Here is a 19,824-nt window from a genome sequence, read left to right on the forward strand (position 1 = left end):
CTCAAATGAACTATCGTTAGAGACAAAGGTGAGGTTAATTTCCCCAAAACTTCTCAGGAGTGTGCTGCACATGAGAAGAGTGGATAAGCATTGAGGATGCAACTTCAGTGTCCACTACAATCAGTCTCCAAGTGTATAAATGTATAACAACTGTGCTATTCTGTTAGTTGGTGGTAAACAAACACATAAACATACAACTAGACCTAGTTGTGTATAAACATACAACTAGACATAGTATGTGTAGTACAGACTATGACTCGATTTTTTGATGTTTAACTACTAACAACTTTCAAGTCTTATCCTTAATATGTTGTACCACATCTGGCCAACATATAAGAAAACCTGGGTGTTCCCTATTTTGGTGCCAGTAGGAAATTCAAACCATATAAGCCCAGACTCCTGTATGGGAATTTTTACCCAAGATCTTTCCATGAAAAAACCCCAAACCTTTCCCGTTCTCTCTCAAGAGGGTTTTAGACCTGCTTGGGAAGTTTTGCCCTGAACTTCCTAGAAAACCTCATTATGTGAGTAACAAAACCTTCTTTATACTCTTGGTGCATATGTGGTATTGCAACTCTTGAAATATGAACTGAATTTTTTTCCCCTGTAGGTAATTGTAGCAGTGTACAAACTACAGTGGCAGTAAACTAAAATTAGTGTAATCCACCTGCTCTAGTCTGAATAGACCCCCTGCACCAAATCCATATGTTGAAACCCAATCACCAATGTGATGGTATTAGGAGATTTGGGAGGCAATTCATGAATTAGTTTACTGCCCTGGTAAGAATGGTCCCAGAAAGCTACCTTGCTTCTTCCAAGGATGCAGTAAGTTCTCACCTACAAACCAGGAAATGGGCCCTTGCCAGACATTAAGTCTTATGGCACCTTGATCTTTGAGTTCCCACCCTTCTGAACTGTGCAAAGTAAATTTCTGTTGTTTATCCAGAATTTTGTTATAATGGTCTTAATCAACGAAGAAACTATCATTGTAATATTTCCTTATTATTCTCACCAACCACATCATACTAGCTCTGAATCTCTTGCCTCTTTGATTAGCTTCAGATCCCTGAAACATCTTTTTCCTTTTTTTTGTTGCCCACATGCCTTCTACCACCAACTTCCTGGCTACCACTTTGGCTCAGGTCTTCATAATTCCTCATTTTGGTTATTTCACATCTTCTAACTGGTTTCCATGTTTATAGTCTTGGCCACTCTTCCCTACCCAAGAATTCATCCTCTACACTTCTAGTTGAAGTAATTCTTCTCAACATTGATGAAATAATTCAGTAATTTCCATTATCTTTGGAATACAGTTAAAATTCCTTAGTAGAGTTTACAAAATTCTTCACCATCTTACCCCATCTACATTTTCCATGTCTCCTGCCACATTACCACACACCACCATCCTTGCTTCTACACCTACCTATAAAATATACTAACCTCCACAGTTCCTAGGCAAGGATATATATCCTTTGTCTGGAGTATGGTCATGTCTTTCCTTAGCTGACTGATTCCTGCTGATTCTTCAAGATATTCTTGAGTTTTAAAGACAATGAGAAGTATTTCCTGTTTAGCCTAGGAAAAGTGAGAATCTCTTTCTTCACATGTTCACAATAAACTTGATTTCAGTGTAATCATTGCAATATTTGATTTGATTGTATCTTTCTCCACATTTGATTCTCTTGAGGGCAGGGCACAACTTTTATGAGGGTGATTGTATTGTAGATAGAAACACAACAAAGATAAGTTCTAATACCAGATAGCTTATAGAAAGTGCCCTGAAAAGTAATAGATACATGTATTCTAGAGGAGACTAAGAAAAGACACAGTGGAAAAATTAGAGCCCTCATACGCTGCTGATGGGAATATAGTACAGGTACTTGGGAGAGCAGTCAATGAATTTCCTCAAATGGTAATTCCACTGGGTCTCTTGGTAACTCTGAATATACTAAATACATTGAATTGTACACTTAAAAAATACACAGATTACTGTGGGGAAGAGATTTCACAGAGGTAGTGAGATTTGGATGTATTGATAAGTGATATGAATAGCAGAGGTGGTAATGCTATAAAGAATGAACATTAAGTCTTCTATTGGGCGGATCTGACTTTAGATCCTGCTTTGCCACTGGTTAGGTCTCCCTAAGTCTGTATTCTCAACTAAAATGTGAACATGTTAATACACCTGGTTTGTAGTCTTATTGTGATGACAAATTAGATAATGAATTTAAAATATTAAGCCCAATGCCAGGGACACAGTAAATGGTCAATAAATATTAATTATTAGTATTTGATTCTGGATCTGTTTAATATGAAGTTTTGGATTATGTGGCTCAGTAAGCATGTAAATACTTCAAAGGAAACTCCCAGAAACTCATCTGAAGTTTCAAGCGGAAAGAGATATAAAAGAGAGACAAAATGATATAAAAGGAAGTGTACTCAAGTTAAACAATATTTATTGACTATCTTTTTTCTAATTATATATACTATGCTAGATTGCTGGATATAGAAAGATGAATGAGAAGTAGATTGCTGGATATACAAATGAGAAGTGGTCCTTGACTTAGTGGTCCAGTAGGGAGGTAAACAAATATGTCTAAGAAAGCATTGTGTTTCCTCTAATATTTGTTGAATGTACAAAGAAGTAGGTGACCTGGAAAAAGGGTGTAGAAGACGTGACCTGTTCAGTACTGAAAATACTCATTAATGACTTTAGCCTGCACTTACTGGATGTTTGTCAGTACCTTGCTGATATTTTCCACTTCCAGTACAGAGCAGAGATTACAGGTTTGAGTCTATGTTGTTGAGAGGAAAGAAGAGAAAAATAATGCCCAAGATATTCAAGAATACTTTTTATGAAACAGTGTGAATATTCCAGAGATTTATGCTCAAAGTACCCAGGTTTCTAGACTGTTATCTCTTCGGCAGCAAAGATCTCCACTGTGTCTTGTCTTGGATTGTTATCATGTGACCCAGAACAGGATAGTGTATACTCAAAAAACTGTAAAGTCAATGTTCTTCAAATCCTTCCTATAGCAAAAGTGAAAGGCTTTAACAAGTGTGCTGCCTCTTTGTTACAGCTATTCACAGTCTGAAACAGGCAAGATTACACATCCATTCTTCCTTGAATAAAAATCTGTCAACTTTGCCATTCTTTTTCCTTTTTCTTCAGAATCTATTTGTCAGGTTTCAAGAAAGGAATGACTGTCAATGTGACGGAGATGGCATGTATGACTTGCCGTTATCTAGAGTTGAGTACAAGATTAAAAGTTCTTTTAGTGCAGAATTCTTTCACATTAGTAGTGATCTGGAGAGGTTCTTAGTTTAGGTGCATCCTGGTGCTTGAGAGTCCAGACATGTAAAGGTGAGGGGAAGGAGAACTCAGTGTTTCTTGAGCATTTACTACATAAATGTCGGGCACTTTGCTCAGTTGAGCTCAGCTTGGAGTGGTGAAGCAAAGGGGTGGAGGAAAGGAATCTTCTCTAGGCCAATCCTAGACTCCCAAATGGGAGAGACACTGATTTGGTAGATGGTTTTATTTTCTATGGCATTTAGGCTTACAAACAGGGCTTGTCCTCAAGAGGACTGAGAAGCTGGGATTAACAGGAGATGGGTCTGGGCAGTGCCTTTAGAGGACAGTCCTCTGAGGATCTCTCAAGCCAGGGATGGACTGGGTTCCTAGGATGGGGCTCCAGCTCAGGACTCAGTCTGGGGCCACGTGACTTGCGCGTGTGCCTTGAGTGACGCGCGCAGGCTTGGGCGGGCCTTGGTGGAAATCAACTTCCGGGGGCAGAGGTGTTTGAAAGCGGGTGGTGCGTGGGCTGCCCTAACTTGGGTTCCTGGGGCTGCAGTTTCCCCCTGGGGTCTGGGGTCGTGTCCGGGTGTGCATTTGCGGGTTTTTGTCCTGGGGGTGGCTCACCTGGCGGCGGCTCGGCGGCGGCGGCAGCGAGCGAGAGCGGGGAGCAGGTAAATGGACGCTCGCTTTCCGGGCCTGGGTCTTGGGGCCGGGGCGGCGCGAGGCCAGCGGGGAGCGCTCCACTGGGGCTGCGAGCGCGGCCGAGCTTCCGCCGCCCGCCCTCTGCGGCCTTGCTCCCCGCGGTCGCCCGGACCCGGAGTCAGGAGGCGTAACCCGCCTCGGGCAGGATCGAAACCTGGCTGCCGGGACTGGGAGTGCCGACCGGTTTCTGCGCTCGCCGGCAGGCATCGGCACCTGCACGTTGCAGAGTTGAGAAAGTCTACGCACAAGTACACGTGATTATTGTGTCACCGAAGCGCCCACCGAGCGGATTCTTTGATCCTTACCTAGGCGTCACTGCCCACGCCAGGTTTAGCTTTTCTCATTTACTTTTCCAAGCCCAGCGGGATCAAAGCTCTGTTGTGTCAGCCAGTCACATTTCCTTAAAGTGACTTGGGCCACATGTTGCTGTAAAAGTGGCACTTCGGGGTTAAGGCTGGAGCCCAGTAACTTTGCCAAGTGGTGAGATATCCTCCATCCCCCAAAGCGCGACCCCCAGGCCACATAATAAAAATGTTTCCTCCATCTGCGCTTGTCACCTACTGCGGAGGAAAGCTTTGGACGTGAAACCTATTTTTTGCTTTACTTTAAGGAGTGGGAACTCTATTAAAAGCAGCGCTGAGTGTTTTTTGGTAGGATGATGTGGCCGCAGCTACTCTGACTTGCTTCCCTGTTGAGAGTTGGGGCCGAGCCTGATTTCCTGGAGGGTAAAGTCTTGGCCACAGCTGTAGGTGACTCAGCGGCCCCTTTTGAGTTCCCACTCTTTCCTTCCCTCCTCCTCTCAACTGTGCAGATACTGATGCCATCTTCCTCTTCAGCTATTTATCCTGGCAGGAGTTGGTTGATGGCTTTTGGAAGCAGTTTGCATGTTGTGTGATGGAGTGATTGGGGTGGGCTGATATTTCGTCTTATCATTAGATGTGTTAATATATCACCTTACAATTTAAGGCAAAAACGGGTGACAGGAACTGACAGTGTTCTCCGTCATTTGGAGAACCTCTGCATTTGTGATCAGCTCTGATACAATTTGTTAAAGGGGCTTGGCTGCACTGTACCTGTTAGATGTATGGAGCAACGGGAATGCCAAGCATTGTGCACCTTCGTAGTGTGGTCTGACCAGTATATTGTGTGGTAGAAAATTGCCCTGGTTACAAAGTTTGGTAACCTCTAGACTGGCTGGGACGTGGTTCTGTGGGCTGGGAAATCTTATTGCAAAGTGGTTTCCCAGCAACAGTATAAGCCAAATGGAATAAACATAAAGAAAACAAAGTGATGAAAGTTACAACTTACCTCTTTAACATTTATTAAATGGAAAATATATCTGCATATTGGAATGATTGGTTCAAAACCTCTGAGACTTTTTATTTTAATGATCTTAATATTTAATGAGACAAAAAAACTGCATAGAAAATCACAAAGGAACATCATTTTATCATCATCATCATCATCATCATCTTGGTGGCAGTTAAAAAGGAGAATATGGTTAACAGTTAGCTTGTTGGACCTTAAAGGAGCAAACAGGAGTTTTGCCTATTGAGGCATTTTACACACTCCCTAGCTCTTATAAGATTTGTAAAGTACACAGAATTGTTATGAATAAAGAAAGCCATTTGAAGACAGTATCTTTCTTCCACTGGGAAAGAATTGAGTTGGATGAGATGTTTCCATTTAGTAAAAGAAAGGAGGAATGTTTAGGTAAATTGTTTCCAAACACTAGCTCACAGTCACAGTGCCCTTTATTAACCTGTTCCTTGTATTCTTTCTTGAAAGCTGATCTTTTTTTTTAAAATTTTCTGAATAAGCAGTGACAATTTTAAAAAGATGACTCTTTAACTCTTTGTATCAATGTATATCTGTTCATACATACTACTAATAAAATTTTTAAATTTGTAATGTTTTAAGGATATTTTAAGTTTAAGGAACAGTTTTTCTAATGCTCCTTCTTACCTTACTCTTGGACACGGTAAACTGGATTTAACAAATTTAATTTGGTGCACATTTTTTCAAAGGTTACTTTTAAAATTTAGGCCTATTGAAGTATACCTTACAACAAATAAAAAGTAATTTTTAGTATCCATGATTGTATATACTCTGACACATGTATTATCTTAAAACCATCACCACAATTTGGACAAAGAACATTTGCATCATTCTAACCCCCCGCTGCCCAACACTGATTTATTCTGCCCTGTAGTTTTCCTTTTTCTGGAATGTCATATAAATGGTATCATACAGTATGCAGCCTTAGGTTTCTGATTTCTTTCACTTAATGTGTTTATAATTCCTCCAGGTCGATGCATGTATCATTGCTGTGTTCTTTTTTGTTGTTTTAAATTGTTGCTGAGTAGTATTTCATTCTTTGAATATGCCACAGTAAGTTTATTCACCAGTTGAGGACATTTAGGTTGTTTCCAGTTTGGGGCAATTAGGAATGAAGTTGTTATAAACATTCACTTGTAGTTCTTGGTACATTCATGTACAAGTCTTTGGGTAGATAAGGGTTTTGGTTTATTTTGGTTAATTATCTGGAAATGGAATTCTTGTGCTAGGTGGCAAGTGCATGTTTAACTTCATAAGAAATTACCAGACTGTTTTATTATAAGGTAGCAGTTTCATCTTGCATTATCACCAGTGATGCTTGATGGTTTTAGTTGCTCCACATCCTGGTCAACATTTGTCATTTTATTTTTAACTGTTCTAATAAACAAATTTTGTGATTACTCATTGAAGTTTTATTTTTGGTGACTAATATATTGTACATAATTTTCATATGCTTTTGTTTTCCATCTTTCTTCTTTGGTGAAGTATCTCATTGAAGTCTTTTGTCCATTTTTTTTAACTGAGTGGTTTTTTTTTATTACCAAGTTACAAGAGTTTTTTATAGTTTGGACATAAATATTTTATCATATATATGTTCACAAATATTCTTTGGACTCACAGCACTTGGTCTTTTCATTTTCTTAACAGTGTATTTTAAGGAGCAAAAAGTTTTCAATTTCAATGAAGTCCAATTTCCTTTATGTTTTGTATTTCTGTGTCCAAAGAAATTTTGCCTAACCCAAAGTTGCAAAGATTTCTTCCCTGTTTTCTTCTAGAGCATTTAGAGTTTTAGATTTTACATACATTTAGGCCTAGAATTCATTGTGAGTTAATTTTTTTATATAATGTGAGGTGTAGGTCAAGGTTTGTTTCCTCCTTACCATTTTGTATGGATGCCCAAATCTTGCATCAGCATTTGCTAGAAAGACTGTTCTTTTCTTTCATTAAAATTTTTGGGCACCTTCATCAAAAATAAACTGACTTTACATGTCTGGTTCTATTTCTTGACTGTTTTATTATATCACTATATGTCTCCCTCCTTTGTCCAAAACCACTGTCTTTATCACTGTAGTTTTATATAATTTATCTTGAAACTAGGAAGTCTGAATCTTCCAACTTTGTTTTTTTTTAAATTTATTTTAAATGGTGTAGATCCTTTTCTTTCCATGTAATTTTTTGAATCAGCCTATCTAGTTCTATAAAAAAGCATTGTGAGATTTGATTAGGGTTACATTAATGTTATAGATCACTTTAGGGTAAACTGACATCTCAGGATTGTTTTTTAATCCAATAATAAATACCTTTCTCCACTTATTTACTCTTTGATTTCTTTCATTGTTTTTAAGCTTTCAAGTATAAAAATTGTACATCTTTGTTATATTTAAGTGTTTTATGTTTTTTGGTGCTGTTGTAATTGTAACTTTATTAAAAATATCAATTTCAAGTTTAAATAAATCACTTTTTATATTGCTTTTGAATATTACAGTCTTATTAAACTCACTTATTAGTGCTAGTAGCTTTTGTAGAAATTAGGTAGAACTTGACATAGGTATTGCCATTTTGAAACATATCTTCCATCTTAGAAGAGTCACCTCAAGGTCACTCTGATTCAGCCTGACCTAATACTCTGTCATCATGCAAAGAACCTAGAAACACTCCATCATCATAAGAAAGGAAATTGTTATCTGGGACTGATCCTGAAAACACCCATCTCCTTATGAAGGTGATATCACAGGACCTTTCCCTGACAATCCCCTAGAAACAGCCTAACCACAAAAATAACCCCTTCCTTCACCCCCTATTTCTATTTCAGGCTGTAAGCAGAAGAACCATATTGGGTCTCAGCCTCCATGGGTCCCCCTTAACAGGTTTGTACCTAATAAACCTGTGTACTGTTGAGGTGCTTTTCTTCTCTATTTCCTTACAGTAGACTCATTAGGGTTTTCTAGACAATCAAGCTGTCTAACAATAGAGACAGTTTTATTTCATATTTTCCTATATGTTTGTATTTTATTTTCTTATCTCATTGCACTGGCTAGTACCTCTGGTTATGTAGAATAAGACAAGTCAGAGCAAACGTTTTTACCTAGTTCCTTTTTTAGTAGAAAAGGCATTTTACTATTGAGTAGTTAACTGTAGGGTTTTTGTAGATGCCATTTTAATCAGATTGAGGAAGTTGTTTTTTTAACTCCTAGTTTTAGAATTTTAAAAAATTAATATTAAATTTTTTTTTTTTTTTTTTTAGTTGTTGATGGACCTTTATTTTATTTGTATATACGTGGTGCTGAGAATTGAACCCAGTGCCTCACACAGGCTAGGCAAGCACTCTACCATTAAGCTACAACCCCAGCCCTAAAAAAATTAGTCTTATATGAATGTTGTATCTTTATTTGATTGTAGAACTAATAATAGATTAAGGTGGAAAGTTAACCCTATTTTCATTATTCTGAGACAACTAACTGCTTGTATTTTGGTGACTTTTCCTTCAGCCTTTTTTCTTTTGCAAGCATATATATTTGTAAAAATTGTGCATGTTGTTTTATATTTTGCTCTTTTCACTCAGCATTGCTTTGTGAATACTTATTACATTATGAATTGTTTTTTTTCTGAACTTGATTTGTAATGGTTATGAGCTATTGTAGATATATCATCATTTAATTATTTTATTATTGTTGGTAAAATTGTAAATTTTCTCCTTTGAAATTAACATTAATTCTTTGTACTTAACTCCATAATTTTCTTTTTATTGATTCCTAAAATTGTGATTGTCCCTTGAAATGTATCACATTTTTTTTCCAAGTTTTCATTATGTATTGATTTTCTCTGTTTTATTTGGTATTCCCAAAGTTTATTACCTTGGCTGTTTATGAAACAAATTTTGGATTCAGTATCATTAGCTTTTGGGATATCACATTAAGGTAGAATCCTTAAATTCAGAAACTCAGGTTTCCTTTGAGATTGTCTAATTTAAACCATTTAATTTACAGCTTTCGAATATTGAATTATGAAGTAATTTTTCTGATCTTGAATTATGAAGTAATTTTTCTGGTCATACTATTATTTTGTTGTCACTGATCTAAATAGAAATTACGATATAGTCTATATAATATTCTACTTGTGTTTTTATTTTGATAAGACTCATGGAAATATTTTTACCTAGCATCATGTAAAATCCTTTATGTATGTTGTTTTATTGAATTCCCGTCACCATATTTTGATAGTGGAATTTTTCTCATTTTGTAGGTGAGGAAACTGAGTCTCCGACAAGAGAGCAAACTTACATGTTTGTGTAAGAAGTGGTAGAAGTGTAATTTGATCACACGTCTTCCTGAATATAGATTTAGATACTTTTAGTTACAGCCTACACTAACAGTATTAAGTTGTTCTGGGCATTTTGTATTTAGTGTGCTTTTTATTATTTTTTTTTAATTTTTAATTTTTTGGTACTGGGATTGAATCCAGGGGTGCTAAACCTCTGGGGCACATCCTCATTATTTTGAGACGGGGTTTCACTAAGTTGTGGAAGACTTTACTAAGTTACTAAGACTGGCTTTGAATTTGTGATCCTCCTGCCTCAGCCTCCTGAGCTTCTAGGATTATAGGTGTGCACCACCATGCCTGTTTTTTTTTTTTTATTCAAAAATTTTTTTTAATTAAAAAATCCCTATGTTGCCCAGGTTGGGCTTGAACTCACATCTTCCATTCTTAGCCTTGTATGCTTATTTTGACTCTATTATTTTAATGATTAGAAGGGACTCACTAAAAATTAATAAACAAGGGATCAGTACTTCTGAAATGTTTACCCACATTTATGTTCTTTTATGACTGTCTTTATTTTTAAATTAATTTAGACATTTCTTGACCTATACCATCTTCCTTCTACTGTCAGATCCTAAATACAAAGATTTCTGTTGGCCATGTATAATAGAATCCCACTTAAAGAATTAGAAACATGCTTCTGTTGCCAGCAGAGAATATGACACTTTTTAAAAAAATTTGGAATGTAAAGAATTTTTAATTCAAACAGGTTTAATACATGAAGATTAGAGATAATATTAGCTACTTTAAAATGTACCATCTTATAAAATTCTAGCAAGTCTGCTGTTTTCCTTAAAAGTATATGCACATTTTGGTATATATGTGCTGCATTACAACACAGAGTAACTCTATGAGTAAAACTCTTATTTTGTGAAGTGTGAAGTCATTTTTTCGTTGTATTCAGAGGAGGTTGACTTTCTTCTCCTTTTGCCATCTCCTTCTAGAAATAGGCCTAGATAATACAAAGACCAGCCAAATTGCCTTTTGTGTTGTGTCCACCCCTGTGATAAAAGATCAACTTTACACGGTCACTTCAAAAAGTTGCTTTACTTTATGAGAATTTAGAACTGCAGTTGTAGTAAAGACAGTGATGCATATTATGCAAAATTGATATGCATCATGAGTTTGCTTCACTGATAAATGGGGATTTATATGAATATTATGCATGGTTAGGTATCAGTAAAAGGTAGTGATTAAAGGTGAGATTAGGTATCATTTTAATTATGAATTTAATAAAGATTACTTAAAATGAGAGTATACATTTTGTTCAATTTGCCCAAATTGGTCATGAAAACCAAATTAAGCCTACAAAGGCTGAATAGGATAAAGTGGCTACCCTGAATCAGAAGACAAGTTGAAATGAATACTTCTATTCTATTCTGCTGAATGTTTAATATTGGTAATAGTTTCCATGAGATAGTCTTATCTATTGTCTGTTATACAAAAAAAGGTTTATCTTATTAACTTCTCTTTTTATCTATATTACCAATTTTTGCTTTTTGAGTGGAATGTTAATTTTATTTACAGTTATTATTAATAAGACAAGACCTGCCATCTTACTGTTTGCTTTTTGTATGTCTTCAATGTGAGTGGGTTTTTGTTAGTGTTGCTGTTGTTCTTTAATTCCTCTGTTACTGCCTTCTCAGACTTCTTTTGTAGTAAATAGATATATTCTGCTGTACCATTTTAATTTGTTTATTTTATTACATGTTTTGAAGTTATTTTCTTAGTTTTTGCTGTGGGAATGACAGATAACTTTTTAATTTATAACAGTATACTTTGGATTACTACTAACTTAAGTTTATTAAAAATTTGTTCCCCTTTTTTGCTGTTATAACAAACATATCTTTTTATATTATGTTTTATCAGTGCAGATTTATAACTTTTGCTTTATGCAGTTGCCTTTTAAATCAGGAGAAAAAGAGTCACAAATAAATATATTTATATTGTCTTTTATATTTACTTATGCAGTTAGTTACTTTTACCAGTACTCTTAATTTTTTTATGTGGATTCAAGTACCCACTGTTGTCCTTTTATTTCAGCCTAAAGGATTCTCACTAGTATTTATTCTAGAAAAGATCTACTAGAGATAAATTCTCTGTTTTTGTTTTGCTGGGAAAGTATTAATTTCTTCATATTCAAAATTGGTATTGCTGAATTTAGAGTTCTTAGTTGATGGTCCCCCTCCCCCCACCAGACTTTGTATGTGGCATCCAACTGCCCATTTTCTTATGAGAAATCAGATGTAAAATCGTATTCCTTGTTTGTGATGAGTTGCTTTTCTCTTGTGGCTTTCAAGATTCACTTTGTCTTTCAAAAGTTTTGGCTGTAATTTGTCAAAATTGTGGAACTCAGAGATTATCCTTGGGTGTATAGATTAGTATTTTTCATCAAATTTGCAGTTTTCTGGCATTATTCTTTTCTGGCATTTTTATTATTTTCTAGCATTATTATTAAATATTCTTCTATCCCTTTCTTTCCTCCTTTTCTGATACTCTCATTATGCTCATGTTGATTTGCCTGATGGTTTCCCACAGTTCTCTTGATGCTTTTGTTCATTTTTGTCACTTCTTTTTTCTTTCAGTTTTTCAGACAGGATAATATCAATTGATCTATCTTCAAATTCATGGATTATTTCTCCTGCCAGCTCAAATGTGCTATCAGCCCTTCTAGTGAAATTTTCAGTTAACTTATTATACTTTCAACTCCATAATTTCTACTTTCTTTTTATATAATTACTATTTTTTTTTTTGTTAATAATGTTTGGTGAGATATTGCTATCATTCTTCCCCTCCCTTTATTGAGATATGGTTTCCTTTAGCTCTTTGAGATTATATTTTTGACCATATTTAAAGTAGCCAATTTTGATTTCATCATTTAACAACTCCAGTGTCTGTGCTGCCTTAGTGATAATTTCTATTAACAGTTCTTTTCCCTCTCTGTATGTACCATAATTACTTCTTTCTTGCATGTCTTAAAATTTTTTATCAAAAACTATTCATTTATAAAAATGGATTCTGTCTCCTTCCCAGGGTGCGTTGTTGGCTGTTATTGCTTTTGTTGCTGTTTGTTTGCATAGTAACTTTCCTGAACTCCTTATGTATGTGACCACTGAGGTCTCTGTCTGGTTAGCTTACAGGACACCTAATGATCAGATGATTATTTCTTTAAATGCCTGGAGCCAGTGAGTCTCCCAGGCTTTGTCAAGGATCTCTGTGCATGATGGAGCATGCCTGTAATACTCAGGTAGACAGTTTACAACTCTGCCTTAGCCTTCATTTCCTATTTGTGAAGGACTTAAAGATTAGGCAAGGGTGAAAGCTCAGGACAATCTCCTGTCTTTCTTGAGCACACACAGACATTCATGAGCAGTCATACAGCACTATACATTACACAGCTTTTTAGATTTTCAGGAAAATATTGGATCTTTTCAAAATCACTCCATGAATATTTCATTCCTGAGCTTTTTGTTTGGTTAGCTTGTTTGCTCCAACTGTTACAACCATATCAGGCAGATGTTGATGTTAAACAATTGATCCTGTTTGTTTTTGACAAATGCCATCTGGGGAAGAGATTACTGGCACTGGGCATGCTCTGAGTCAGATCAAATAAAGACAAGCATAGGAGTGGCATTTTCCAAGGAACTGCTGTAAAGGACAAAAATGAAAATTTCTGGGAATGGGGCTTCGGAGGAGTTCCAACCCCATTTTGCTTCTTTGGTAGCTGCCAGGCTGCTGAATTGAATCATAATTTTGAGCCTGTTGGTTTTCAAGGCTATCATGGTGCTGGGGAACTGAGGGAGCCCCTGAGGGAGGTGAGAATAGGACAGGTTAAAATGTCACAAATCTTCCTATTCTTACTCAGATTCAACCATTTTTCTTTACATGCTCCCTAGAGTGTTGCAAGTCTTTGATTGATTTCAAGTTCTGAAAAAGTTGACTTTGACGAATTTTGCCACTATTGCTTATTTTATGGAGAACATTTTTGCTGATGTCGTGTACACTATTTTAATGGTCCAAATTCTTCTGAATGTCACTTTACCCTAGTTATTTTCTACTATTACTCGTCATCACTCATGTGTATTACAGCCTCATATAAGAGATCATTTCAGGATTATTCTAATTTGGATATATAAAAATTTCCCATGTGTATTAAAGTCATTTAGCGGTAGTAGGCGTCTGCTTAGTGCTGTGGATAAAAACTATAGTATATGCCTATCTTTAGGAAGATGACTTAGTTAGAAATTTGTAAATGTAAGGAAAATTTGTTAGTTGAATGAGTGAAAAAGATCTGATAAGAGATAATGTGAAATATTTTTATTGATAGTACAGTTACCTCAAACATAGAACATTATAAACCATCATGCCATTTTGTCTTTATATAATTGGGTCAACTTATGTAGAGAAAAATTACAGTTGGGCCTGTGAATTATGGCTAAAAAGTTAATTGAATTGCTAGAATGATTATGCTGAAAGGGCAAAGTAAAGAAACATTTATTAAACACTTGCTGTGGATTGTGCCTGAATATATTATTCAGCAAAATTAGGTTTCTGGTTAAAGAGTTTGCTACTAAAAGAAAGACAACTAGAATACCAGTTTTTTTTAATTGATTTGTTGACTATCTAGACATCTTGAGATATGAAAGTAATTAAAGCAAATACATTATAGTAAGGACACTGATTGTTAAGAAACAGGATCCTGAGAATTGGCGCAGGTATCCTGATAGAGTTGGGGATATTAAACTCCTAAATTGTGATGAGTCTTTGCCACTTGAAGAGAATTACCCCCTCCCCTGTGGGAATATCCACCCCACTTTTGAAGGTATTAATTCTGCATTGCTTGGAGCAAGACAATGCTGAATCTCCTCAGGATTCCCCCTGCCATCCCTTATCTTTTTTTTTTTTTTTTTAATTTTTATTTGTTCTTTTTAGTTATACATGACAGTAGAGTATATTTTGACATATTTATACAAACGTGGAGTACATCTTTTTCAAATTAAAATCCCATTCTTGTGGTTGTATATGATGTGGAGTTTCACTGTGGGTGTATTCATCCCTCATTTCTTCTAGACCTAAACTAGGCTTAAGTTGTAGTAAGGCTCTAGAGATAAGGTGTGAAGTGTGACCTATGAGGAAACGTGCAACACTGTGAGAACCACGTGAGTTTTTAAATTTTATATCTGGGGAACATGTTTGTATTGATAGTAAGGGTGTAGGATAATGGTGGAAGGAACATAAAGTTGGATCAGGCTCAATTTACTGATATTGGACCACTAAGCAGAGATTCTGTGTTTACTTTTGCAGCGTGGAGGGCTAGAAAAGACTTCTCAAAGAGTATCCAGCCTCCCCTTTATTCAAGAAGTTCTATGTCTGCAAACTGTCTCACATCTTGGAAACTGACCAAGATGTACTGCTTTTATTGTTTTGATTCAACTTTTGTTCACTTGAACTAGAAGTTTTCTGCTTATACAGATCAAATAAAATATAGCAGTCTTCCTATTTCACTTCTAGAAACACCATGATCAGATAACCACTGGCAAATATCAGACTCCTCTGATTGTTTCTTTGACTGTTACTCTACTGACGCTTAGGGTAACCACACTCACTTGGCACTGAAAAGTTCAGTGCTGCCACTTGCTCCCTGCTATACCAGAATCCCACCACTACAACTGCATAAGTTTTCCAGTTCAGTGACTGCAGTTCCTACTATAAGGCCTGGTCTTTTGAGAAGAGCAATCACAGAATATCCTTAGTACACTGCAAAAAATTTATACTCAGCCTCTTTTTCATTCTTTCCAAGGGACCTATTGTTCTTTTACCAGGGTAACTATGCATTGGGGAAAAAGAAATAATCAGACCTCTTGGGGGCTGGTTCTGAACTGAAATTAATTCTGTGAAACTCAAAATGTCACTGTGATCCACCAGTCAGAATAGGGGATTGTGAGTGTTGACTGAAATGGAGTTTTAATTTAAATTATTTTCACTGGGACTTGTTGGTTCTTAAATGAATTCTTGGGTTATTTCTCCAATTTTGGAGTGCTTAAGTATAATAGCTGGCAGAGTCCCTGTGTTGGTTCCCTGACCAATGGAATAAGAGCTGTTCTGGTGGTAAAGACCTAATAGAAACCTTTAAAACCATGTCTACCTAGGAAAGTAGAATCAAAAGCAGTAGCACATTTCCGGAGGGAATTCAGAGATTAGTGCCATCATTGATTTGAAAGATACGGGGATGGTGATTTCTGCCACATCCATGTTTAACTCTTCCCATTTGGCCTGTGCAGAAAACAAATGGATCTTGGAAAATGACAGTGGCTTATCGTGATCCTAACTGGTTACTCCCATTGTAGCTATTGTACCAGATGTGTTTTCGTTACTTAAGAAAGTTATCTTATTCCTTGACTTGATTCGCAGTTTTTGATCTGGATCTTTTCCACATTTGTGTCTTTAAGGCCTACCAGATGCAGTTTAGTTCTACCTGGCAAAGTCAGCAGTACACATTCACTGTCCTACGTCAGGGGTATAACAGTTCTCCAGTCTTGTGTCATAGTTTAGTTCTCAGAAATCTTGATTACCTTTTTCTTGTATAAGCTGTCACATTGGTCCATTACATAGATGATATTATGCTGAATGGACCTAGTGAGGGAGAAGTATAATTACTCTAGACTTGTTGGTAAGACATCTGTGTAACAGAGAATTGGAAATAAATTCAACTAAAACTCTGGGGTCTTTATCTCAGTGAAATTTCTAGGAGTCTGCTGGTATGGGAAATGTTGAGACATTTATACCAAGACGAAAGATAAGAAAGTTGTACAGTTGACCTCTCCTACACCCAAAACAGGCATCATATCTAGTGGGCCTCTTTGGATTTTTGAAGCAATGTATTTCTCATTTGGGTCTGTTACACTGACCCATTTACCAGGTAACTCCTCAAAAGTTGCAAGTTTTGAATGGAGCCCAGAATAAGAAAATGTCCTGCAGTGGGTCTAGGCTGCTATACAATCTCTTCTGCCACTTGGGCCATATGATCCAGTAGCTCCAGTGGTGTATGATGTCTCAGTGACAGATAGGGATACTGTTTGGAGCCTTTGACTGGTCCTATCGGTGAATCACAGCTGTGGTCCCTTGAAATTATGGAACAAAGCCTTGCTATCCTCCATAAATACTTCACTTTTGAGAAACAGCTCTTGACCTGCTATAGAGCCTCAATAGATGATACTGCCTCTTAACTGTGGGCCACCCAGTTACCATGTGACCTGAAAACTGTACATTTGACTTAACCCAAAAATTTGGGTGTGCACAGTATTGGGGATGCAAAACCTATATCCTTCTAGGATTTTTTTTTGTTTTGTTTTGGACTAGGCATGAGAGTTAAATTGACTTTAAGACAGATTAACAATAGAAAAGAAAACAAATTAAGTTTTATATGAAATGGGAACCTTCATAAGAAAGTCTCAAAAGGAGTGGTTGGAATTAATCATTTATGTACTGAATTGAATAAGATAGTCAGTTGTAAAATGTGCTGAGGTAAAGGATCTTGGACTAGGTAGTTAATTGATATAGAAATTATTAGGAAAATGAGTTTACTAAGATTGCTCATATGGATTTCCCATGGCTGCATCTTCCCATCTTTGATAATAGGAATGCTATTTTCCTTTTGGTATAGGGAGACTATCTTTCACGTGGGAACTTTAATTTAAAATAATCAATATATACCAAGCAGCATATTTCAGGGTTGCTTTTTTTTTTTGGTGCCGGGTATTGAACTCAGGGGCACTCGACCACTGAGCCATATCCATAGCCCTGTTTTGTATTTTATTTAGAGACAGGGTCTCACTGAGTTACTTAGCACCTCAAGAAGTTGCTGAGTCTGCCTTTGAACTCATGATCTTCCTTCCTCAGCCTCCTGAGCCACAGGGATTACAGAAGTAACCCTTCATCAGCAGCACTCCATCACCATATGAAAGGGTTATGTTTTGGATTCGGCCCAAGCAGGCCCTGGAAGCCCAAAATTTCCATGAAGAGGTGAGGTTAATGCCTGTGGTCCCTACTCTGCTATACTGTCTTTTTTCCCAATTTGCCCTGTGACCTCATGGGGAGCTTCATAATATCAATTGACAGATGAAAAGAAAACTCAAACCTGATTTATAGATGGCCTACTTGATATGTAGGTATCATTCAAAAGTAGACATCTGCAGCTCCTTTTTGGGAATCTCTGGATAGTGATAAAGGAAAATCCTCTCAGTGTGTAGAAGGCAAAATGGCCAGGTGTATGATTATATATTGATATGAGTTGTGGTCAATGGTTTGGCTGGATGGTTAGGAACTTAGAAGGAATATGGCTGGAAAATAAATGGTGAAGAAACTTGGGTAAGGGATATATAGATAGACCTCTCTGAATAGGCAAAAAGTTCTTGAAGATATTTGTGTTCCATCTTATTGTACAACAAATGGTGATGTCAGCAGAGTATTTTAATGATCCAGTAGATTGATTTATTCTGTGGATCCTAGCCATCCTCTTTCTCTGGCCACTCATGACCAAATGGGCTCATGAATCAACTGGTCCTGTTGAAAGGATGCAAATTACACATGTCTTAGCAATATGGACTTATGAAGGCTGACCTGAGTATGGCCACTGTTGAGTGCCCATTCTGCCAACAGCAGCCACCAAGGATGAGTCCTTGATATGGCACCATTCCCCAGATTATCAGCTAGCTACCTGGCTGCAGATCTTGGACCAATTCCATTATGGAAATGGCAGCCTTTTGTTCTTACTGGAATACACACTTATTTTGGATGTGAATTTTCCTTCCTACATGGAATTCTGTCCATAGATTTACAGAATGCCTTATCCACCATCAGGGTATTCTCCACAGCATTGCTTTTGATTAAGAAAGTCACTTTTCAGCTAAGAGAATGTGGCAGTATGCTGAACTTATGGAATTATGGAATTCACTAGTCTTACCACATTCCCTCCTATCCAGAAGTAGTTGGCTTGATGGAATGGTAGAATGGCCTTTTGAATACTCAGTTACAGTACCAGCTTGGTGGCAGTACCTTGAAAAACTGGGCCAAGGTTCCCCAGAAGGCTGCATATACCCTTAAAAAGCATCCAGTATATGTAATTGTTCTCCCATGGTGAAGATTCATGGGTCTAGGAATCAAGGAGTAGAAATGGGAGTTTTGCTATTCAGTATTACTTCTAGTGACCCACTAGCAAACTTTTTATTCCTATTCCCATGATCTTATGCCCTGCTGCCCTAGAGGAAAGCTTCTACCAGGAGGCACAACAATGATTCCGTTTAACTGGAAGTTAAGACTTCCCCTGGCAACTTTGACTTGTTCATACCTCTGAATATATAGGGAAAGAAGAGCATTGTGTGCTTGCTTGGATGATTGATCCTGACGATCAGGGAGAAAGTAGACTGCTATTCTTCAGTGGAGGCAAAGAAGTGTATGTATGGAATATAAGAGACCCTTAGAATGTCTTAATATTACCATGCCCTGTGATTAAGGTCAGTGGAAATCTACAAAAACCCAACCCATGCAGGACTATTATGGGCCTGACGCTCCAGAAATAAGGTTAGGTTTACCCCATTAGGTAAACAATCATAACTAGCTAAAGTGCTTGTTAAAGGCAAAGGGAATATAGAAAAAGTAGTGGAAGAAGGTAGTCATAAATACCAGCTATGACCAAGTGACCAGATTTGAAATAAGGACTATAGTTTTCATGTGTATTTTTTTTTCTTGTTTTCTTATGAATATGTGTGTGTGTGCACTTGTATGTAATATAAAGCAGATACCTTTGTTTCGTTCCCTCTTTTATTCCTTATTAACATAAAATATTTTTGTAAGAACCCAGGAAACCATGCCAGACAGGGGAATTGACATAAGAGGGTTTATTAAGCAGAGTGTCTCCCTGCAGGTAAGAGAGAAAATGAGAGGAAAAGAGAAAGGGCGTGTGCAAGAGAGTGTGAAAAGTGAGGAGGAGAGAGAAAGAAAGTGAGTAGGAGAAAGAGCAAAAGATGGCAGGGAGCTAGTCTTAAGCAGTTGAATTCTGCTGGGCTAATGGGACCAATAACGGAGAAGGATACTTGCAAGCTGACTGGTGAACCAATAACTAGCTAGGATATTCACAGACTGATGAGTAGCTGGGAGGTGGGGAAATTAAGGTA

At 37.0% G+C, this 19,824-nt stretch overlaps 1 protein-coding gene across 9 annotated transcripts in view; it reads left to right on the plus strand.

Annotated features, from left to right (window-relative positions):
• Window positions 1-3,606: 3,606 nt before the first annotated feature.
• Window positions 3,607-19,824, plus strand: part of CCDC91 (coiled-coil domain containing 91) — a 423,551-nt gene continuing 407,333 nt past the window's right edge. For 2 of the 9 annotated variants that reach the window (XM_079139393.1, XM_079139396.1), the window contains exon 1: window positions 3,743-3,966. The gene's annotated coding sequence lies outside the window, so the exon portion shown is untranslated. Of the gene's footprint in view, window positions 3,967-19,824 lie in introns of all 9 variants that reach the window. The other 7 variants (XM_079139392.1, XM_079139390.1, XM_079139391.1 and 4 more) reach the window with 7 other exon arrangements.

The sequence above is a fragment of the Sciurus vulgaris genome (genome assembly GCF_902686455.1).
Source record: "Sciurus vulgaris genome assembly, chromosome: 5".
NCBI lineage: Eukaryota > Metazoa > Chordata > Mammalia > Rodentia > Sciuridae > Sciurus > Sciurus vulgaris.